This window comes from Rana temporaria, chromosome 11, assembly GCF_905171775.1.
Source record: "Rana temporaria chromosome 11, aRanTem1.1, whole genome shotgun sequence".
In the NCBI taxonomy this organism is placed as follows: Eukaryota; Metazoa; Chordata; class Amphibia; order Anura; family Ranidae; genus Rana; species Rana temporaria.
The window spans coordinates 80,328,575-80,354,182 of record NC_053499.1 but is presented as its reverse complement, the minus strand read 5'-3'; the positions used below and the strand labels follow the sequence as shown (position 1 = coordinate 80,354,182).

Below are 25,608 nucleotides of genomic sequence, written 5' to 3'. Positions count from 1 at the left end.
ACGCGTCAACAGTCGGGTTTTATTTTATGTTGCTGTGATTTGTAGTGCTGTCCTTCTTTTAATAAAGGCTACATTTTTTTCAGAGTGCGGCTGTCCAGAAACTATTTTTGTTCCTGCTTTCCCACCAAGTTTCTTGATGGATTCTGTCAAGCAAACCGGTCGTGTGTACGAGGCCTAAGGTGACAGGAGGCAGGATCTTCAGAATGGGCCTGGAGTGCTGACGGGGGACCCCAGAAGAAGAGTCTGGGCTGTTCTGTGCAAAACCCTTTGCCAGAGCAGGTAAGTATGACAAGTTTGTTATTTTTATATATAAAAAACAACAACATTTACAACCACTTTAATCTACAATGCTATTTGGAATATGCAGCATGGAGGGGGTTAATGTATTGCTATTGGTCACTGATGCATTTGTGACCAGTGGCAGTTAATTAACCCCTTTATGCTGCATTAGTGGCAGTGGCACCAGTGTCAGTGCTAATTAACTCCTTTATGCTGAAGCATGAAGGGGTAAATTAACACTGACACCACTGCTGCTAATGGAGCACAAAGAGGTTAATTGACTGCCACTGGTCACAAATGCATCAGTGACCAATAGCAATACATTAACCTCCTCCATGCTGCATATTCCAAATAGCATTGTAGATTAATTAACCCCCTACCCCAATTTTTTTATTTTTTTAATAAACCACTTCAGTAAAATGAAAGCAGTGCAGCCGCTCACTCACCCACTGTAGTGAACGCTCCCCGAAGGTCGCAACAGCACTCCTCCTCTTCTATCCCAGCCTCTGAATGATGTCATGATGGCCAGGAACTAGGAAGCTCCTGTCGTGCAGAGATCCCTGACAGGGAGAGCATTATGGTACACTTGCCGACAGGGGTGGACTACCCATGTAGAAGTAAAATATATTTTAAAAAAACATTCTTAATATATTTTTTTCAAATATATTGCCATATATTTGAAATGCTACAATTTTGGCCAGATTCAATATATTTCAAAAATATATTTCAATATATTTGTGAATATATTGTGGAATGCATTGTGAAATATGTTGCAAATATATTCATAAATATATGTTAAATGTACTTCTGAATGCATTTAGCAATATATTTATGCAACCATAAATATATTGCAATGTGCATTTTGGAATGCATTGTGAATATATTCAGAAATATATTGCTAAATGCATTCAGAAGTACATTTCACATATATTTATGAACATATTCACAATGCATTCCAAAATGCACTTTGCAATATATTTATGGCTGCAAAAATATATTGCTAAATGCATTCAGAAGTACATTTAACATATATTTATGAATATATTTGCAACATATTTCACAATGCATTCCGAAATATATGCACAAATATATTGAAATATATTTTTGAAATATATTGAATCTGGCCAAAATTGTAGCATTTCAAATATATGGCAATATATTTGGGAAAAATTAAAAAAAATTAAAGTTTTTTTTAAATATATTTTAAATATATATGTAAATGTACTTCTGAATGCAAAATTTAAAAAAATACATTCCTATTAAATTTGGAAATGCTGTGTATTTATATATTGTATTTTATATATTGTAGGCCTATAAAACTAGCAAACATTTGGAAAAAAAACAATAACACAGTACAATACACACAACTTTATTATCATGTAAATATACAAAAACTACAACACAGGGAATAGAAAGTGGTGTTAACTATGGTAAATGACAATGACATAAAAGTTTGTGGTATTCTGCTGAGGTTCCTGATGTTTCCCTTCAGGTGATATTTCAACGCCGCAATTTTTCTCGTAACAGCGTCACTGATCACAGCTTATGAAGTCCCAGGAAACTTTGCCAAAGTAGCAGCTTTAAAAAGTAAATGGGAAATATTAGACTTATTAGATTTTCCCTGTGAATCAAAAGCCATATAAGACCCTTTTCACACTGCAGCGATGCTAAAGCTCAGTCGGTTTTGCAGTGTTTTTGTAGCACTTTTTAGGTGTTTTTTTTTTTTTTTAAGGGAAAAAGTCCAGTTTTTAATGCGCTTTTAGGGTGCTTTGGAAGCACTGCCCATTAATTTCAATAGGCAAGTGCGTTTTAGGAGTGCTATTTATAGCGCTCCCAACCCGCCCCAAATGCTGCTTGCAGGACTTTTTCTAATGTTGCGCAAGCGCACCGCCCCAGTGTGAAATTACTCATTGCACTGAAAGGGATGCAGTTTTATGAGCTTTTTAGAGGCGATTTCTAGCGCTAAAATGCCTGAAAACTGCCTCAGTGTGAAAGGAGTCTAACAGATGCAGCTGAGTAAATAAAACTAACAAAATTAAGCATGTATAAAAACATCAAAATATTGTAGACTTTTCAAAAATCAGTATAAAAATCAACATCTTGCCTACAACTTGCCTTATTAGTTCAGACTACTACCAGACTGAGCAAGATATCTCATGTTGACACAACAGTCAAATTGGCTTACAGTCTACATGTCAAAGCTGATGTTTTCATAGGGTCTAACTGTACCTGCTTCTCTCCATCTGTCAGCCGCTTGGAGGCACCGCCTTAAAGGTTACTTTTTATTGAAGTGGTTGTAAAGACACAAGGGTTTAGCCCCCCTATACTTACATGAGTCTCCTCTCGATCCAGCGATGTCCACGAGAGCCTTGTCTCTCCAGGGACTTTCTGTAGCGGTGGGAGCTATTGGCTCCCGATGCTATCAATCACAGCCAGTGAGCTAATTAGGAGATGGGGCCAAGGCAAGGCTCAGTGTGTGATTGGACACACAGAGCTCTGGTTCAGGAGCACTGGCATGGGGCCTGAGAAGAGAAGCATCTGAGCTGCTCTGTACAAAAACCCTTACACAGAGCAGGTAAATAGGAGTAGGACATGTTTGATATTTAAAAAAAATACGTTTTAATGTTTCGGTACCAAAAGAAAACCTACCTGAGTACGACACTTGACAAGGAGATAAGTTCAACTCTTCAGGCGGGACAGAAGGTGATGCACACGATACACCCACACAGGATGAACTTCCACCATCATTCTTCAGTGCTATTAGCTGCGCTCTTGTAGTTTTAAAGTATCCATTATGCCAGGCAAATCTATGGAAATGCATAAAAACTTTTTAAGTAACATAATGGCCTATTTTCTCACTATATCCATACATTTCATTTGTTAGAAATTGATGACTTGTGGAAAAATGTACTTTTACATGATTAGAGGGTTTCCTCCAGTCTGCTGCTGACCCCCCCCCCCCCCACTAGATCAAAAATATTCCAGGAGGGTTTCACCCAAGGTAAAAGTAAGGATGTTCCACAAAACAAAAATCCTACTTGTGCATATAGTATGTAGTTACCTCAGTGCACTCACTCATACTATAATGAATGTAGTACAGTAAACTCCCAGTTACCCAACGATCCCCATTGGTACTGTTTCTGGTTGCTTGAGAGCTAATAGTAACTCTCAAGCACCCATCTCCCATGGCACCCTGACCCCCTCCCACTTAGCAGCTAAAGGGGGTAGGGCTTTGGGGCAGGGTTTTACTACCCCCAAATTCACATGTGAATGAGCCTTAAAAGTGCTATTGCCAAATGCAACTAAGGGCTCATTCACAAGTGCGGTATGCAATGCTCCAATGCGCCTCTGAGAAATTCTGCAAGGTGGTGAGGAGGCAAAATGTTAACACCAATAATTGCAGTGAAAGGCACGTGATTGCAGCGCGGTAGTACAGCAATTATAGGTTTTAGTCAGGTGTGAGGAGGCAACATTAGAGGACACTGTGCCCTGTGATCTTTGACTTCTCCCATGTTGTTCAGGTAGATCTCCACCTCTCTAAGGTTGCCTAACTCTGCCTTAAAACACTGTAGAATGAAAGGGCAAATGATTGGTCAAAGAGAAAATAAAGATAAAAAAAAATAAAAATAACAAAGGCAGCAGTACTGGTGGAATAACACACAATAAATAGATAAAAAAATGAAAAGACTGCACCAATATAAAAAATTCAATTAAAATAAAAAAATTTCACCAATACCAATTCACATTGAAAGATTGGCATCCAGGGGCTGATATGCCAAAAACGGTGCACAATAATTAACCAAAACAAAAAATCAGAGTGCACAGAAAAATTAGTATATAAATTCACAAAATGAATGTCCAATTATATGTGTAAACAATGAGAGGTTAATACGCCAAATCGGTGATCCCAAAATTGTATGCCAACAGCACACAATTGGCAAACCAAACCTCAAAAGTTCTTAATGATATCACCACAAAACTCAAACACTGATGACCAAATGAATAATGATGGATGATGCAGATATGATGATCAGATACAGTGTCAGTTGAATGCAGTGATATAAAAAAACGGAAGGTGCCCACCACCGTAATTAAGTTGTCCGCTTACCAAAGGCAAGTTGTCTCAGTTGTTGGTTTTCTTCTTCCAAGTGCTTATTCCGGTTTTTCCATTCACCAGTTGTCAGTCTTGGTCAGGAGCTTTGATAGCGGCTGGCGGCCCATCTGTCAGAATCCAAAAATAAATAAATAAATAAATAAATACATTTAGCTTTCCACCTCCACCCCCCCCACCCCCCCCCCCCCACACACACACACACACACACACACACACACACCATCCACCCCCCCACAAACACACACACCCCAGACACCGCTAACCTCCTTCTGCACAATTTATTTGATGGCAGCTGAATGTAAACAGCAGGTAGTGGGGGGAACCATAGCCAGACTGCCATTGGCTGTTTCAATTTTAAAATTAGGCTGACTATTGTGCCCCCTTCCCACTGCCTGCTGTCAATCAGCAGAGGAAGACCTGAAGAAGAATGTTCTCCTTCAAATCCTCTCCTTTGCTGATTGACAACAGGCAGTGGGCGGGTGTAATAGCACACTAGCTATTGGCTACTGCAATTTAAAATAGTCAATAGCAACCTGGCTATTGATTCCCCTGCTATCTGCTTTTTTCCTGTATTCTGACAGTGGCCAGTGGCTGTTAGAATACAAAAAAAAGGCCTAGGTGTCAACTGATATCAGGCTACTTCTGGGGCAGCTGGATGTAAACAGAATATCAGTACCTCATATTGTCATCGGCCTGAAAGGTGGCCCATAATTGGTATCTGTATGGAAAAATCCATATCTGTTGGCACCTAGTAGCAGGGCAGATAATATGCAAAAGGGGAGGGAGACATAACACATTGGTAGCACTGTGCCCTGACATTATAATGGGGTATATTTACTAAAGGCAAATCCACTTTGAACTACAAGTGCACTTGGAAGTGCAGTCGCTGTAGATCTGAAGGGGACATGAAAAAAAAAAAAAGCATTTTTGCTTGTACATGATTGGATGATAAAATCAGCAGAGCTTCCCCTCATTTCAGATCTTCCCCTCAGTTCTACAGCGACTGCATTTTCAAGTGCACTTGTAGTGCAAAATGGATTTGCCTTCAGTAAATCAACCCCTATGCTGCATGGTGAGTGGATATAGAATGGAAGCCGTATAATATTATATGCAGCAATGTGCACTGAAAGTATGCTACACAGTTACTGGATATAACATGGAAGCCACACATATTATATGAAGCAGAGTGACATGCTGTGGAAGAGGAGCTCTATAATATTACATTACTGTGCACATGCTGCATGGTAACTGGGAAGGTGAATGCACACAGAATGAGAACTATTCAGCAGGAAATAGACAAATAAAACTTAACTCATGCACCAAACTGTCACAATTCTGATATTATTTGATAGAAGACATACCTTTAATCCAGGAGAATACAGAGAGTCTCCACCATGCCATGCTTTCCTTTTCAGACTAGGCCTTACAGGAAGTGAGAGGTGAAGGTTCACTCCTCTGGTTCCCACCCGGGTCACTTCCTGTCTTCCTGTATTATGATAGAAGTCTGTCTGTTTGAAGAGTTTTTCCCAGGGCAGGATTTACATATTAGAAGATTGAAGGCACAGAAATCACAGACCCACATCCCAATAAAAGGAATGAGAAAAAAGAAATGAGAAAAATATTTATACATGTAAGTAAGTGATGGGAGAGGCATTATATATATATATATATATATATATATATCTATATATATATATATATATATATATATATATATATATATATATACACACTGTATCTTCATTCTGCTATATGTGTGTGTGTATATATATATATATATATATATATATATATATATATATATATATATATATATATATATATATATATATATATATATATATATATCAGATATACTCTATGTGTGTGTGTATGTATGTATATATATATATATATTATATATACACATATATACTGTGTATACACACACACACAAGAATGCAGCTCTCATCACTTACATATTTATCTTCCAGCCCAGCCTAGTATTGGCCCATGACAACAGTGCAGCTTGGGCAGGGATATGACATTTAAAGCGAAGTTCCACCCAAAAGTGGAAGCTCCACTTATTTGCCTCCCCCCCCCCCCCCCCCTTGCCACATTTGCCACCTTTCGGGGAGGGAAGCAGGTTCCTGTTTTTGACAGGTACCTGTCCCCACTTCCGAGAGATCTCGCTGCGGCGGATGCGTTTCCGATGCTTTTCTGCATGCGTGTTTTTGATGCATTCCAGGGCATGTTTGGTGTGTTTTAAAGCATTCCAGTGCATTTTCCTCCTTTTTTTCTTAACCTTAGATAAGGACATGTGTGTTCCAGTGCGTTCAGGTGCATTCTAGTGCGTTTTTGATGTGCTTTACAGTGTTCCATTACAGTCCAGTGCAGGAAAAATGCAGCATGCTCTACTTTTTTTCTGGAACTGCAAGCACTGGTTTGAATTATGCCATTGAAAACCATATAACCTACTTTCCATGCAGACAAAAAAAAACGCACTGGACTGCATGTGGTGTGAATTGGCCCCTATAGGGAATGGCAGCAGCAGCACCCCGAGAGCCATTGGAAGCATTGGCTGGGGTACCAACATCGCTGGATTCCAGGACAGGTAAGTGTCCTAATATTAAGTCAGCAGCTGCAGTATGTGTACAGTATGGGGGTTATTTACTAAAGGCAAATCCACTTTGCACTACAAGTGCACTTGTAAGTGCAGGTGCTGTAAATCTGAGGGGTAGATCTGAAATGAGGGGTAGATCTGAAATGAGGGGAAGCTCTGCTGATTTTATCATCCAATCATGTGCAAGCTAAAATGCTGTTTTTTATTTTCCTTTCTCCCCTCGGATCTACAGCGACTGCACTTCCAAGTGCACTTTCCTTGCAATTTCAAGTGCACTTTGCATTTGTAGTTTGCACTTGTAGTGCAAAGTGGATTTGCCTTTAGTAAATAACCCCCATTGTGTAGCTGCTGAGTTTTAATTTTGTGCTGGGGAGAACTTTAATATCCCAATTCCTTTTATTTGGCTGCTGGAATTACCCTTCGGCAGGTACTAAGTCCAAACAATGGACTGGACTTAGTATAAAAAGAATATACAGTATATATACTATATTGCCAAAAGTATTAGGACACCTGCCTGTACACGCACATGAACTTTAATGGCATCCCAGTCTATAACAGATTCAATTCCTCTGGGAAGGCTGTCCTATGGGAATGTTTGACCATTCTTCCAGAAGCACATTCATCCCAAATGTGTTCTATCAGGTTAAGGTCAGGACTCTGTGCAGGCCAGTCAAGTTCCTCCACCCCAAACTCACTCCTCCATGTCTTTATGGACCTTGCTTTGTGCACTGGTCAAAATCATTTGGTGGAGGGGGGATTATGGTGGAGGGGGGATTATGGTGTGGGGTTGTTTTTCAGGGGTTGGGCTTGGCTCCTTAGTTCCAGTGAAGGGAACTCTTAAAGCGTCAGCATACCAAGACATTTTGGACAATTGCATGCCCCCAACTTTGTGCAAACAGTTTGGGGACGGCCCCTTCCTGTTCCAACATGACTGCACACCAGTGCACAAAGCAAGGTCCATAAAGACACTGATGAGCGAGTTTGGTAATAATAGTGTAACTTCTGATTCATGGATTAGACAGAACATTGATGATTTATATCCGGAGTTTCTCTCGGTACCCTGTAAGCAGACAAGACCCTTGGACTGTGGATGTGGATGTCTGTGAAGGTTCTCATTCATTCAGGTCAATCAATAAATCAAACTAACTGGACTTGCTGTATTTTAAGACGTTTTGCTGGTCCGCCGACAAGCGTTCTCAATTCAGAATGACATTCTTTGGGAATAGAAAGTGGATGCGAGAGGTTTATCTGCTTTGTATTAAATGGATTATGTGCTTAAAATCTTATAAAAAATGTTTTATATTTTATTTGAATCTTTTGGTTTTTATTTTATTTTTTTATTTTAAAAGGAGTAAAACAAACCATTTTAAAATGGGAGTGGCTCTCTTATAAATGTATTCAGAATGTTATCTATGTCATAGTTACAAAAATGTCAGAAAAAATATATGTTGAAATCTCTTTATTAGACATTAAGGGGCAGATCCACAAAGATCTGCCCCGGCGCATCGTATCTGAGATACGCTACGCCGCCGTACCTTACCTGGCTTTGGTTCGAATCCTTAAAGATTTTGTGCCGTAAGTTACGGCGGCGTAGTGTATCTCAAGCGGCGTAACGGCGCGGAATTCAAATGCGGCGAGTAGGGGGCGTGTTTCATTTAAATGAAGCGCGTCCCCGTGCCAAACGAACTGCGCATGCTCCGTTCCTAAATTTCCCGCCGTGCATTGCGCTAAATGACGTCGCAAGGATGTCATTGTTTTGACGTGGACGTAAATTACGTCCATCCCGATTCACAGACGACTTACGCAAACGTAAAAAAAAATTCAAAATTAAACGCGGGAACGACGGCCATACTTAACATAGCAGGTTTAACTATACGCCACCAAATAGCAGCTTTAACTATACGCCGAAAAAAGCCGACTAGAGACGATGTAAAAGAATGCGACGGCCGCTCGTACGTTCGTGGGTTGTCGGAAATAGCTAATTTGCATACTCGACGCAGAAAACGACGTGAACGCCACCCAGCGGACGCCGAAGAATTGCATCTTAGATCCGAAGGCGTACGAAGACGTACTCCTGTCGAATCTAACCCAGATGCCATCGTATCTTGTTTTGAGGATTCAAAACAAAGATACGACGCGGGAAATTTGAAAGTACGTCGGCGTATCAGTAGATACGCCGGCGTAATCGCTTTGTGAATCTGCCCCTAAATATTTTCAGAAAAACATATTTTAAAAATATATTTTCTAATATATATCTTTGGAAAATACATTTAAATTATATTTTTGGAATGCATTTACAAGTATATTTAAAGATATATGTTCAAATGCATTTTTTTTATATGTTCAAAAATATCTGAAACATATATTTACAAACATATATTTTCACATATATGCCTTTGGAAAATATATTAAAATTATATTTTTGGAACACATTTACAAATATATGTAAAAATATATGTTGAAATTACTTTTTTTATGTGTTAAAAAAATCTGAAGAATATATTTTAAAAATATATTTTCCAATATATGTCTTTGGAAAATGCATTTAAATTATATTTTGGAATGCCTTTACAAGTATATTTAAAAATATATGTTTAAATGCATTTTTTTAGATGCTCAAAAATATCTGGCAAATATATTAAAAAAAATATATTTTCAAATATATGCCTTTGGAAAATATATTTTAATTTACATTTTTGGAATAGATGTAAAAATATATTTGCGTAGGCCAATATATTGTAAATATATTTAAAATATATAATTTTTTTTAATAAATATATTGGAAATATATTTTTCTTCCATATGGGTAACACCACTCAGGGCCCCCGGACCAAATAAAGCAAGGGCCCCCTGTCAGGCCCCAACCATGACCCACCCCTGCCCTGTCCACGACCCACCCCTGGCCTCGCCCCCACATTTTGTACAAAGTATAAAAGAGAGTCTGTCAGAAAGCTTCTCCTCCAGGCTCCATTAGAGACTACAAAGTAGTATAATGGAACCTGGAGGGGGCCTCTTTCTAACAGAGTGTACAGTGAACACCTTCATTCACGCTGGTCCTCATGGGACACCCTCTTTGTGCCATGACTCTCACCCCTGTACATTACACACTCCTAACCCCTGCACCCTATACATTATGTTATGTACATTATTATGTAAGCATGAGGCCTCGTACACCCAACCGTTTTCCTTGACAAAATCCATCAATAAACTTGGTAGCAGAGCTTTTTTGCTGAGGAAAACGGTCATGTGTATGATTTTCGTCGAGAAAACTGTCTTTACTGTTTGATGCTTTACTCGCATCATTAAATCTAGAGTGGGTAGTCCACGCGAGAAGGATCCTGCCTCCATTGTTTCTACCAGCAGGGCCGGATTAACGTAGGGGCTGATGGAGCTGCAGCTCCAGACCCCTTCCTCAAGATAGGCTCATTTGCCCAAAAGTGATGACGTCAGCACGAGCGACGTGCTGACGTCATCACGATCCACGCTGTCTACCCGGAAGGACGAGCAGACAGCAGAGCCGGCCGGCTATTACTATTGATCGCACTTTTTACACTGTTTACATGTAAGTGCAATACTTTTACTCATTAAAATTTTTAAAAACGTTATCACACTATGTGAGTGTCTTTCTCCTTTGGGTCGCTTCTGTGGAGAGAGCTGGTCTGATATTAAGGATTGGTGATATTGGAGAGTGAGCGGCAGTTTATCCAGGACCCTTATAGATCCATGTCTTACATGCTTGATTTCATTTCTGTTCTGGTAAGCAGCTGACACATAAGTGGTGGTGGATTTATCATCTGATTCACAAGATTTTTTACTGGATATCTTGCTTCACCCATTCGGAGAACTTCTTAAAACAATCTTTGCAATCCTTTGTGATACATCTCATATGGACTTTTTGCACAAATCTAATTTTCAGTTTTTGCACTGGGATTTTTGTGTATTTGATACATAATTTATTATTTATGTTTATTTTACTTGCAGCGCAGCTTTTCCTTTTTATTTAGAATAGTTTATGAGTTTGGTCCATGCAAGCCTCCGTATTTCTATCCCAAGAGGCTTTGCAGCATCTCCAGGTCTTTCTTTTCCATTTTCTCCTTGGAAGCAAGCACATGTCTGCTGAGTTCTATCCCACGTCAGCCATACCGATTCATCTCTGGTACGTTTATCTTTGTGTCTCTAGCTAGGTAGTTAGGGATGCTCTAATTGTGTGTGTTACTAATTGTACTTGTTTGTATCTGTTTCAGTTTTACTCTGTCTTGTACTAATAAAAGTTCAAAAGGATTATGCGCCTACTGGAATGCATTGGTATGAGAAGAGTTAACAGTGTGCCCGGATACACCTCACGTGTAGTGAGGGGCATAACAGTAAAACGGAGGCTTCTAAACATGGCTAGCATACAGAACTTCCAGTAAAACCAAGGTTTCTAAACGCGGCTAGCATACAGAACGCCATAAAATCAAGGCTTCTAAGCATGGCTACCATACAGAACGCCAAAGAGACAGCAGTGTTATCAGCTTCCATATACAGCGAGACACCATGTCACAGACAAAGTCAGAGCACTTCGTGACAAGGTCAGAAGTTTACTCCATGAGCACAAGGAGGTCAGTGAAAAGCGAAACAATCGCTATTGCCCACGCAAAAGCAGAATCTGCGAAAGTAAAGGCTGCGTTCGCTGAAAAAGAGGTGCAACTCAAATTAGAAAAGTTATGTATGGAAACTGCATTAGAAGCTAGCTGCAGAGAAGGAAGCAGACATTATAGAAGAACTTGCAAAGCCCACCAGTGAGCGGCTTAGCAACGTGCTAGGGGAACAATCCGTTCCTCATGACAGTACAGAGCGTACCTCAGAATATGTGCGGCGACACGCCAAACCAGACAACTGCCCGCTTACAGCGCCAAGAGCAGAATCAACTCCCGCCATTCACACGCCCTATGTCAAGCAGGAAAGTAAACCTGCCCTGAGTCAGTTTTCAGCACATTCTACATCCAGGCTGTCAAAGCACTACGTCACAGTTGACCAAATTAAAAGTGAAGAACAACACGTTAAAAGACCCAGCGACAGCATCTCTGATGACTGCATCTACTCCACAAGTTCCTGGCACAAGAGAGCACCCCCTGGCTACTCACACAATGATCAAGGTATGTCAGATCTCTTCAAGTTCTTAGCACGACGTGAACTGTTAGCAAAGGGACTTGCAAAGTTTAACGATCGCCCTGAAAGTTACAGAACATGGCGTTCGTCCTTCAGAAATGCAATTAGGGATCTTGGTTTTAAAGCAAGCGATAAGGCCAATCGCTTAGTCCAATACCTGGGGAATGAGTCATCAGAGCATGCAAGGAGAATCAGAGACATTAACATTAATTACCCAACCAAAGGGCTGAGCACTATATGGGAGAGGATTGATGAATGTTACGGTTCCTCAGAAGTTCTAGAAAACTCTATTTTTAAAAGAATAGAGGACTTTCCCAAGATTCCTAACAAAGGATACCAGAAGCTGAGAGAATTGAGTGACCTAGTGACAGAACTCCAAATAGCCAAATCAGAAGGAGACTTGTCAGGCCTTGCCTTTCTGGACACAGCCCGTGGTGTTAACCCTATAGTGCAAAAGCTACCTTACAGCCTTCAAGAAACCTGGATTACACGAGGCTCCAACCTATCAGCAAAGGCCCAACGTCCCCTTCCCACCATTCTCTTATTTTGTGGACTTTATTCGCCATCAAGCAAAGGTTAAAAATGATCCTAGTTTTGACATCTCATCATCTGACTCTGCTCTCCCTAGGCCAAGTAAGCCTGCTCTAACCCGCAACTTCAAAGTCACACCTGTTGCAGTACGCAAAACAAGTGAATCTCCAGCTGAGAATCCAAGCAGAGAGTGTCCTCTTCACAAGAAGCCTCATTCATTGTCAAAGTGCAGAGGTTTTAGAGAAAAGACTCTCCAAGATTGCAGAACCTTCCTCAAAGAAAACATAATTTGTTACAGGTGCTGTGCATCAACTTCTGACATCAGTAAAGACTGTAAGGTGAGCATCAACTGCTCTGAGTGTAACAGCACAGAGCACAACACAGCTCTACATCCAGGGCCAGCGCCATGGACTCTTACCCCCTCACTCCAGGTGGAAGAGCACGGCGGGGAGCAACATGACACAGTACCTCCTGTAGTTACACCACAGTGCACCCAAGTATGTGGAGAAGGGTCATCTAACAAATCCTGCTCTAAGATTTGTCTTATTACAGTTTACCCCACAGGCCACAGAGAAAAAGCAGTGAAGCTATACGTGATCCTGGATGATCAAAGCAACAGATCACTCGCCAGCTCAACCTTCTTTGACACCTTCAAAATCAAGGAGGCAAACTCTTCATACTAACTCAAGACTTGTACAGGGGTAAGTGAAGAAACTGGGAGAAGAGCCATTGGTTTCCAAATCGAATCCTTTGATGGTCAGACAACCCTGCCTCTGCCAACTCTAATCGAGTGCAATCAGTTCCCAACTGAAAGAGAGGAGATCCCTACACCAGAGGTGGCACTTCATCACAGACATTTGAAGGGCATAGCACACCTCATCCCTGAACTGGATCCCCAGGCTGAGATAGCACTTCTCCTTGGGAGGGACATCATCAGAGTTCACAAGGTGAGAAAACAAATCAATGGTCCCCACAACTCCCCCTATGCCCAGAAGCTAGATCTCGGATGGGTCATCATAGGCAACGTATGCCTAGGGAGTGTTCACAAACCAACCAGCGTGAACTCTGTCGTTACAAAGACACTAGAGGGTGGGCGTCCATCCTTATTTCAGCCTTGCACCAACAGATTCCTCGTAAGAGAGAAGCCTGCCAGTGTAATTCATTCCAACCCTTACACCGCTAATCTTCTTTGTGATGAAGAGAGAGAGATCACTTAGGATGCTCAGTTTTCCAAGGGACTAAAGAAGATCACAAACTTGCCCCATCTATTAAAGATCATATCTTCTTGAAAATAATGAGACAGGGATTCCACAAAAACAATGAAAACAGCTGGGTAGCACCCCTGCCTTTCAAAGCACAGAGACCCTGCCTTGCTAACAACAGAGAACAAGCTTTAAAGCGCTTTTCTTCCCTTAAACGCAATCTTCAAAGGAAGCCAGAAATGAAAGGGCACTTCTTCTCATTCATGAGTAAGATGTTTGAGGATGACCATGCTGAGATAGACCCACCTTTTTTCCCCTGCTGTTGCCATCTATGGACTTAAGCTATCTGCCCAAGACTCAAAGCACACTTGCCTCTTCAAATCTTAGACTACATAGGATAGCATCAAACAGCAAGGTCGTCATGGAGGCCTTCCCTTCCGAAGATTATGCCAGTGACTTCAAAGATCTAGACTTGGCTACAGACTCCCTTCCTATGCAACGCAGCCTAGGACTCAACTGGGACCTCAAGACTGACACCCTTACCTTTCAGGTCGACCAAGAGCCAAAAGCCTTCACTCGGCGAGGTGTCCTATCCACCATCAACAGCCTGTATGATCCACTCGGGTTTGCAGCACCGGTGACCGTCCAAGGTAAGATTCTGCTTAGAGAGCTTACTGCCGACACATGTGATTGGGATTCTCCACTACCTCCTGAGAAAGAGACATTATGGGTAACATGGAGAGACTCTATAAAGACTTTATCTAACCTACACATACATAGACCATACACCCACTTTCCTCCTGAAAGGGTTCAGTCTAGAAAGTTATGTGTATTTTGCGATGCTTCAGTCAAAGCAATAGGAGCAGTAACCTACCTCAAGTCAGTAGACATCGAGGGCCAATTTCATATTGGGTTCGTTATGGGCAAGGTCAAGTTAGCACCATGTCCTGAAACCACCATTCCAAGATTGGAACTGTGTGCTGCTGTACTAGCAGTAGAACTAGTAGAACTTATTACATCTGAGATGGATATAGAACTCGAGGACACAGAGTTTTACACAGACAGCAAGGTAGTGTTGGGCTACATTAACAACAAAAGTAGGAGATTCTATGTCTATGTACACAACAGAGTCCTAAGGATCAGGAAGTCTACACAGCCCACCCAGTGGCGTTACGTCTCAACTGATCACAACCCAGCAGATCATGCCACAAGATCTGTGCCAGCATCCCGTCTCAAAGACACTACATGGCTCACAGGACCACACTTCCTATACAAGTCAGTGCCTACCACTCCACAAAAGGAGACATATGAACTGTTAGAACCTGAATCTGACTCAGACATCCGTCCTCAGGTTTCCACACTACATACAACAATTTCTAACCAACTGTTGGGATCCGAGCGCTTCCATAAGTTCTCCACTTGGAAGTCCTTACAAAGAGCTACAGCTTGCTTGGTTCACATAGCCAGATCCTTTAAAGGGAACCCCTACAAGACCAAGTTGTTGCAAAGGTTGGCATTATTGTCACAAGCCATATACAGTAGATGAGCTCACAGAAGCAAAAAATGTAATCATTCGCTGTATCCAACAAGAGACTTATGCACTAGCACTAGAATGTCTTCAAAATTGCAAGAGCATTCCAAAGAACTGTTCTCTAAGGAAACTCAACCCCTTTATAGACAATGAGGGACTGTTACAATTGGGAACTTCAAAACTCTCACATGAGACTTTGACAACCTTCATGGCTGAAGTTTCAGCTATAATGAATGCCAGACCCTTGACATCTATACCCAATGATCCTGAAGATCCTTTCTTGCTTACACCTTCCACTTTGCTCACTCAGAAAGTCGAGGTGATCACAGCTCCTTCAGTCAATCTGGACCCAAAGGACTTATACAAATGTCAATGGAAAAGAGTACAAGTGTTAGCCGACACCTTTTGGAACAAGTGGAAGAAACAACACTTGTTTAATCTACAGACCAGGAACAAATGGCAAGTCAGCAAGCCCAACTTAGAGCCTGGTGCCATTGTTCTCATGAAAGACTCTCAATCAAGGAGAAATGAGTGGTCTTTGGGTCTGATAACCCAAGTGTTTCCCAGTGAAGATGGACACGTCAGGAAAGTTGAACTCAAAGTCATTAGTCAAGGCCAGCCTAAACCTTTTCTCAGACCTGTCTCTGAACTTGTTTTGTTACTCTCCTCCGGAGTGCCATGATATGTGGTATTCGTGGGAAACAAGGCGGGGAGTGTTATGCCTTCATTAAATAAGGCTCATAGGCCCAGATTCTCGTAGATCGGCGTAAAACTCGGCGGGCGTAACGTATCTCATTTACGTTACGCCACCGCAAGTTTTACAGGCAAGTGCTTTATTCACAAAGAACTTGCCTGTAAAGTTGCGTCGGCGTAGCGTAAATCACCCGTCGCAAGCCCACCTAATTCAAATTAGCCGGGTAGGGGGCGTGGAGCATTTAAATTAAGCGCTGAACGTACTGCGCATGCGCCGTCCGAAAAATATCCCAGGGTGAATTGCTCCAAATTACGTCGCAAGGACGTCATTGGTTTCGACATGAACGTAAATAGCGTCCAGCCCCATTCACGGATGACTTACGCAAACAACGTAAATTTACAAATTTTGACGCGGGAACGACGGCCATACTTAACATTGATTGCGCCTCATATACCCAGGGACAACTTTACGCCGGGACGAGCCTAACGCAAACGTCCTAACTTTACTGCGTCGGCCGCGCGTACGTTCGGGAATTCGCGCATCTAGCTAATGTGCATACTCGGCGGGGAAAAAACGACGGAGGCGACACCTAGCGGGCAAAAAAAAAATTACATTTAAGATCCGACAGCGTAAGAGCCTTACGCCTGTCGGATCTAATGGATATCAATGCGTAACTGATTCTAAGAATCAGTCGCATAGATACGACGGCCCAGATTAGGACTTACGACGGCGTACATGGCGTTGCGCCGTCGTAAGCCCATTGAGAATCTGGGCCACAGTCTTCATTGACTTTAGTTTGTTTGAATTAAATCAATGCTGCCATTTAATGGACATTCTGTTTAACTGCACCTGTTCTATCTTAATACAGTCAGTTAGAATAGTTTATTAGTTTGGTCCATGCAAGCCTCCGTATTTCTATCCCATGAGGCTTTGCAGCATCTACAGGCCTTTCTTTTCCATTTTCTCCTTGAAAGCAAGCACATGTCTGCTGAGTTCTATCCCTTGTCAGTCATACCAATCCATCTCCGGTACGTTTATCTTTGTGTCTCTAGCTAGGTAGTTAGGGATGCTCTAATTGTGTGATTATTTACTAATTGTACTTATTTGTATCTGTTTCAGTTTTACTATGTCTTGTACTAATAAAAGTTCAAAAGGATTCTGTGCCTACTGGAATGCATTGGTATGAGAAGAGTTAACAGTGTGCCCGAATACACCTCAGTCAAGTGTAGTGAGGGGCATAACAATTATTGCTCTCGCTCTAACGATCGTGGTGTATGTAACCTGTGTGTATCTGGCTCTGATACTAGCCAGGGTCTTCCCAGGGAGTGACTAGTATCTCTCCCCAGCCTGTCCCCACACACCCTCTCACCTTCTGACCTGTGGATGTGGGAATCACTCCTGCAGTGTTATTGTGTTCTGCCTGTGAATACAATGATCAGTGTTGCTAACTATAGCTGGCAGCACTGATTGTTTTGGGAAAAACCTGACAGGCTGGTTGTACTCAAGTCAGACAATAGATTGACTTGTGTAAAGCCAGCTAGCCCATACATAGATTGACTATGGCTGGTCTCTGCATAATTGACGTAATTTCAATCCATGTATGTACCGCTTAACCACTATGCATTTCATAAACATCCTTCCACAAACCTTTACATTTTTCCTTCCCAGATTCCTTCATCCTCCTCACCTGTACATACTCTCTACACTTCTCTCCTGTACATAGTGCTCACTGTCATACCCTCCACACTTCTCTCCTATACATAGTGCTCACTGTCATACCCTCCACACTCCTCTTCTGTACATAGTGCCCGCTGTCATACACTTCTCTCCTGTACATAGTGCCCACTGTCATACTCCCCACACTCCTCTCCTATACATAGTGCCCACTGTCATACCCTCCACACTCCTCTGCTATACATAGTGCCCACTGTCATACCCTCCACACTCCTCTCCTATACATAGTGCCCACTGTCATACCCTCCACACTTCTCTCCTATACATAGTGCCCATCATCATACTCTCCACACTCCTCTCCTGTGCATACTGCTCACTGTTATACCCTCCACACGTCTCTCCTGTACATACTGCCCACTGTCATCCTCCTCACTCTTCTTCTGTACATACTGCTCACTGTCTTACCCTCCACACTCATTAAATGTACATACTGCTCAGTATCATACCATCTATACTCCTCGTCTGTACATACTGATTACTGTCATACCCTCCACACTTCTCTCCTGTACATACTGTCCACATTCATAAACTCCTCTATTGTACATAGTGCTGGCTGTCATTCCCTCCACACTAGTCTCCTGTGCATACTGCCCACTATCATACCCTCCACACTCCTCTCCTGTGCATACTGCCCACTATCATACCCCCCTCACACCTCTCCTGTACATACTGCCCACTGTGATACCCCCACACTCCTCTCCTGTACATACTGTAACCCAACCTTACCCTTCACACTCTACATACTGCCAACTATCTTTCTCTCCACATTCCTCTCCTGTACATACCGCCCCCCATCATACCCTCCACACTCCTCTTCTGTACATACTGCCCACTGTCATACCCTCCACACTCCTCTGCTGTACATACTGCCCACTGTCATACCCTGCACACTCCTCTCCTGTACATACTGTAACCCAACCTTACTCTTCACACTCTACATACTGCCAACTATCTTTCTCTCCACATTCCTCTCCTGTACATACCGCCCCCCATCATACCCTCCACACTCCTCTTCTGTACATACTGCCCACTGTCATACCCTCCACACTCCTCTGCTGTACATACTGCCCACTGTCATACCCTCCACACTCCTCTGCTGTACATACTGCCCACTGTCATATCCTCCACACTCCTCTCCTGTGCATAGTGCCCACTGTTAGACCCTCCACATTCCTCTCCATCACTGCACATAATTCCCAGTTTTATACCATCCATACTCCTCTCCTATACCTATTACCCACAAAAACAGTTCTTTAAAATTATCCTGAATATCCTCAATGTTACCAGCTCTAGAATGGGCACACTTTTGTTCAACTTAAGGAAATCTTCTCAGTCCTCATATTTGTTCTGCCCCATTATTAGTACTTATTTAATTTTGTGATTATGACTGTGATGTATAGAGGAACATAGGGGATCTCAGCTACTCTAAATATAGCACTTGTAAAAAAAAGTGTCCCTTAAAAATATTTTTGAAATGTTGGCAACTGGCACTTAGGCACTGCCCAAGGGCACCGGGTCAGAAAGGGGCCCCATGAGAGGCTCCTGGGATCCTGTGATAATAAAGCGGCGGTAGTAAACTTCACTAACATTACTACTTTTTAGAGGCCCTGAGGTAGGTTATGCCACAATGTACAAGAATGCACAGAATATTAGCACATTAGGGTACACTTAAATTGCCAGACTGAGCCCTCCAGTGCTGCGATCTGTGATCAGTCCGGCGGGTCCAGGGCGCTTCCATCTTCACCCAGTCTTCCTGCGGTCACTTGCCTTGGCTGGGCTGCGTTGATGTCATTCCCATGCATGCTCATGTGCATCCTCTCTCTCTCTCATCCCCTCTTTCTCTCTCATCCTCCCTCCCTTACCCCTCACCCCTCTCTCATCCTAGCGCTCTATTTAATTAAATTTATTATAACAAAAATTGTTTGTATATTTATGTATTTATTATTTATAAAAGGCCCACCAAAATCCTCAGCACCAGGCCCATGATGTTCTTAATCTGGCCCTGTCTACCAGAAATTTATGTGCATATTTTTGTAGGAGCATCTTCCTCTCTTATTCTCCCCCCTCTGTGTTACAACCTCCCACGTGTTGGAGCTGAGATGCCAAGAAGTAACTATAAGGATGTAGGAGTGGGACTCCCCCTTCCTGTTTTTGTAGTTGTAGAGTTTTTAAATGGATTCTTGCCGAGCCCCCCTTCCAGATTAATTCTCTAAATATAGTGTCTATTTTTTTTAACCATTTTTTGTACATCCACACTGGGGAGTTGTGTAGTACGTACAGCAACTGAGGCATCCATATCATTTTGACTAAATGGCAGCGGCCTGCCGCAGATGGTGGAAGCCTTTTCCAAATTTAAATTTTCCCTTTAAATGTAATTAGTAATGGGACAACATTATCCCTGATGTATTGTTTAGGGTCTCTAGAGATGTTTATGCCTAGGTATTTTATTTGGTTCACTAGTTGTATCTGTGCAGCCTCTTGGGGTAGGGAGCTTTCTAGGATATCCACTGGCAAGAGTGAAGATTTTTCCCAATTTATCATGAGCCCAGAAAAGTTTTTAAGTTTATCCATAGTTTTTTAGGAAATTCTGTGTGTCTCCTAGTAGTAGGAGGAGATCATCCGCATATAATACCACATTTTCTTCTACCTCCCCTCTTTTGTACCCTTTTATCCCAGGGGAGGACCTAAGGGAAATTGCCAGAGGTTCGATTACGAGGGTGAAGAGAAGGGGGGACCAAGGGCACCCCTGTTTCTTCCCCCTCATCAATTGAAACTGGTCAGAATGTTCACTATTCAGTTTTACCTTCACCACAGGTGTTTTATACAGCATCTTTACCCATTTACTAAAATTTGGTCCGAATTGGAATCCTTTTAGGACCCTCCAGAGATATTTCCATTCTAAACTATTAAAGGCCTTGGTGGCGTCCAAAGAAAGGATGGCCCTGTACTAGTGGACCTACCGGGGTATAAATCCTGATTGATCAGGTTGGACGAGTTTCTGCATAACTTTATTAAGTCTAGCTGCCAAGATCTTTGCAAGGATCTTCATGTCAGAGTTTAGTAAGGAAATAGGTCTGTATGAGGAAGGATTAAATGGATCTTTTCCTCCCTTAGGTATTATTATTATAGTGGATTCCATCATAGATAGGGAGAGTTCTCCCCTCATCGTCGACCAGTTAAGAACTCTCATCAGTTCAGGAAGCAGTACCCTTCCATAATACCAATAGGTCTCAGCCGGGAGACCATCCGCCTGGGGGACTTCTGTCCCACCATTTCCTGCACAATCTACTGTATTTCTTCCAATGTTATAGGCATGTCGAGTACCAGCCTATCTTCCTCAGAGAGGGAGGGGATAGACAAGTTTCTAAAAAAATTATCCATTTCTTCCCCCATTTCCTCCTGCCCGGAGCTGTATAGGTCCTCATAGTAATCCCTAAACCTGTCAACTATCTCTGGTGTGTGTGAGGACAACCTGTCCTCACTTGAAATGATAGTTAGCACCATCGATGAGGGTGAATTTGTTTTAACCAAATGGGCCAACAATCGCCCCACACTTTCACCCTCACTGCAGGCTACTTGCTTCTGAAATATATAAAAGTGCATGTAGGACACTGGACAGATCACTAGGGACAAAGGGGGTGTGTATTTTTTTCATACAGTACTGTAATCTATAAGATTACAGCATACTGTATGTATTGTGTGTATTTACTTTTTGAATTTGGCGCCGATCTCCGCCCCCGCACGTCGTAACGTCGCAGGGAACGGAGCTCGGCGGCACACAGGCACTGTGTGAATCAAACAAGGATACAGCTCGATCACACAGCGGGGAGGCATCACAGGATCCAGGGACAAGGTAAGTAATTCCCTACCTGTGGATGCTGTGAGGCGATCCCGAGTCTGGCTCGGGGTTACCGCTTTTGGTTCTGAAATTCCACCCCGAGCCAGACTCGGGAATACCGCTGAGGGGGTTAATCATCAAGCATGTGAGTTACTAAATGTTGTACCTTCATTAAATGTAACCATATTGCTACACTTAGAGGCTTCTCTCTTCTCTTTTATACTCTGTAGCTCCTGCTGGATTTTGCTTCTAATCCCATTGGGGAGGCTGCCCTTTGTGGATGGACATTTTATTTTATAACTTATTACATTGCTATAATCTTTTTATATGGACTATAAACTGAAGGACTTATGAATAAGTGGTTGTGGAACCAATCATTTGAGTTTCCATTATTTCTTATGGGAAAATTTGCTTTGATATACAAGTGCTGAAAGTGCACTTGTAAGTGCAGTCACTGTAGACCTGAGGGGAAGATCTGAAATGAGGGGAAGCTCTGCTGATTTTATCATCCAATCATGTGCAAGCTAAAATTATGTTTTTTTTATTTTCCTTGCATGTCCCCCCTCAGATTTACAGTGACTGTACTTCCAAGTGCACGTTCAGTGCACTTGCAGTGCACTTGTAGTGCAAAGTGGATTTGCCTTTCGTGAATAACCCCCATTGTGTTTTTTTTAAATTGTTGCTCTTCTTTTGTTTATAGCGCAAATACCACCAAAAGAAAGCTCCATTTGTGGGGAAAAAAGAACATCAATTTTGTTTGGGTACAGCATTGCACGACCGCGCAATTGTCAGTTAAAGCAACACAGTGGGGGCGTGGCCAGGCAGCGGATGTAGCCGGACGCAACCTAAGCGAGCTCCGCCGAAAATCCTCGTTAATATCCTGCAAAAGACAACCTTGCTCATCCCTGAGCACACCGGAGGAATCCTCAACACCCGAGGAACAAATACTTACCTCTCCCGGCGAAATCCTCCCACGATGTCACACGGCAGACACCAGTTAGTGAACAAGCTGGCGGAAATGATGGCTCAACATGGCGCGCATGCAGGCCGCAGCGCGAAGGAGAAGCACCGCGAGGCGGCTGAAAAGCTGTTCTCTCAGCCATTGCTAACAGAGCCCGTGGCATCCTCCAGCTCTCCGGATGGGTCAGAAACGGACGATACTGTTCCCCTGGAAGAAGCGGTGCAGGCCGGACTCACGTGGGACACAGTGAGTACTCCAAACCAGGCTCCAACTAGGCCCCAGGGACGGGACAGCCCTGTAGTAGATGGGGAACCCACGCTAAGGGACATATTCACCGCAGTAACATCTTGCAATGTGTCCCTAGCAGCATTAACCACGGAGGTGAAAGGGATGAAGTCTGAAATTTCATTCCTTAGACAAGATGCCCAAAAAATCAGGGAAAGAACCTCCGCTCTGGAGGAACGGGTGAGCACCATAGAAGATGACATGGGGCCCATGCAAAGAGACCTTGCCTATAACAATCATTTGGTGGACCAGCATTCTTCTCGTTTGGAGGAATTAGAGAACAGGATGAGGAGAAATAACGTGAGGGCTATAGGCCTCCCAGAAAAGATGGAAGGGAAAAATCCTGTGGAGTTCATTGAGAAGTGGCTGATCACAGCATTTGGGCGAGAGGCATTTTCCCCTATGTTTTCTGTGGAACATGCCCACAGAGTTCCCTCCAGACCCCCACAGCCAGGAGCACCACCAAGACCTTTCTTATTCAAATTCCTGCACTACAGGGACAGAGACGCCACGCTGTATAATGCCAGAATTAACCCGACAGCCCTAAAGGTTGACAATACTAAAGTTTCTTTATTTCCGGATTTTTCTGCCGAATTACAAAAGAAAAGAAGCAAGTTCATTGATGTAAAACGCCGCCTAAGAGCTCTTGACTTAAAATATGCCATGTTGTACCCAGCCCGCTTAAGAGTGGAAGTCTTTGGCTCAGTTCAATTTTTTGATTCCCCTGCTAATGCAGCACAGTGGCTTGACCGTGAAGAACAGGCAATCAAAGAAGCCAGGGGGAGACGACCAGCTGACTGAGATGGCTTAGATTAGTGATCTGGTGTAGTTCACATACTCACTTGTTTTTGTTCTAGGTTGCCTATAGATAGGCGATGACTGTTCGCTTGGTTTGCTAAGGCCCAAGGTTTAGCTGTTGAGAAGCTCCAAGACATTTTTGGTTGCTTCCACTGTTGCCCCCGAGAGGGTTGTTATTGGCCCTATCCAACCTGATACCTGAGTTTTGCCAGTCGGAATGGCTGCATTATATATGATTCTGTTGAGTGGAGGCCTCTCCATGTCATGTACACTGAAACCAGTTCTTTGCACTGTTTTTTTTTTCATAACTTTTTTTTATCTTTGCCCAAGTCCTTTCTGCCTTGCTACCCCCCTAACCATGATCCTAGATGTTTTCTACATACTAACTGCCTGCCTCGCTACTACAATGCAATATTAGTCTTTAATGTGTTACTTGATGTCAGTGTGCTCCATAACTCTGCTCAAATACTTTACTCGTATACTGAACTTGGCCATATTCTCCTGATGTTACCTAAACCTGCAAGCCATGTCGAATGTAGTTAGATATCTGTCTTGGAATGTGCGAGGTCTGAACAGTTCTGTTAAACGTATAGAGGTGCTACGCACTATTAAGAGAATAGGTGCGGAGGTGATCTGCTTACAGGAGACTCACTTCCCCTCGGGCTCCACTCCAAAACTGGCGAGTAGGCAATTTTGCTACCAATACCATTCGACCCATACGGTCTACTCGAGGGGAGTGAGTGTCCTGATCCGTCGAGGAACCCAATACACATGTATGGATGCCAAAATTGATCCTGAGGGTAGATATGTCTTTTTGTATGGTTCATTTTATGGAGTTAAATGTGTATTGGCAGGAATGTATATCCCCCCTCCGTTTTCCTCTACTGTATTGAAAACACTAGCTAACTTTATGTCCTGTCTCCCTGGCATCCCAGTTATGGTCCTGGGGGACTTTAATGACTTAATGGATTACGGTCTGGACAGACTTAGACACACCGCGGGGACGGAGGAGGCAGATAGGAGGGGCCCTACCCCTTTTGCTCGGCTGATGGGGGAACTAGGCCTGACTGATATCTGGAGGATGCGCAATCCTGAGGCCAGAATTTATTCATGCAAGTCAGCTTCAGTGGGTGGTTTATCCAGGATTGACATGGGTTTTGGCAATGGTCTCCTGCTTCCCAAAGTGAGGGGCTCAGAATACCACCCGAGACACACCTCCGACCATTCTCCGTTCACGGTAGATTTAGGGTTGGGTGAGATAAGAGACAGAAGTCTCTGGAAGCTCAACCCGTTTTGGTTATCGCTCTTCCCAGAGCCAGATCCAATCACACCACTCCTTACGGATTTTTTTCAGGTTAACTTGAACACGGCAGATATTCACATAGTGTGGGATGCGGCTAAAGCCTACCTGAGAGGCCAATTTATTAGGGTTATTAACCACATTAAAACTGGCACTAAAGAATGGGAGAAGAGGGTACTAAAAGATGCAGGTAGTGCTGAAGTGGCTTATGTTGCAGACCCCTCTAATGATGATTTAAAAAGAAAATGGTTAGCTTCCCAGACCTTGCTCAAGGATCTCTTGTTTCAATTGGCTGAAAACAAGAGGTTCTTTCTGCAACAGAAACATTTTGAGGAAGGCGAGAATACAGGCCACTTACTGGCGATGCTGGCTAGATCACAGCAGCCTCCCTCTCACATCGCGGCTATCGCTGATGCGGAGGGAACGCTATGTCACTCCACACGTTCTATTACAAGCTGTTTCAAAGTGTTCTTCCAAAATGTTTATTCGTCAAAGGTCAACCCCACCCCGGAACAGTTGAGCTTGTTCCTAGACAAGTACCAACTACCACAACTTCCCATGTCTGAGGTTGCCTTGCTTAATGCTCCC

At 42.8% G+C, this 25,608-nt stretch overlaps 1 long non-coding RNA gene across 1 annotated transcript; it reads right to left on the bottom strand.

Moving 5' to 3' along the window:
* Nucleotides 1–2,929: 2,929 nt before the first annotated feature.
* On the bottom strand, nt 2,930–5,924 carry LOC120916913. Its single transcript, XR_005744130.1, has 3 exons — nt 5,755–5,924; nt 4,388–4,500; nt 2,930–3,086 (listed from the first exon to the last, which is right to left on the bottom strand). It is a non-coding gene; the product is annotated as an uncharacterized LOC120916913 (long non-coding RNA).
* Nucleotides 5,925–25,608: the final 19,684 nt, after the last annotated feature.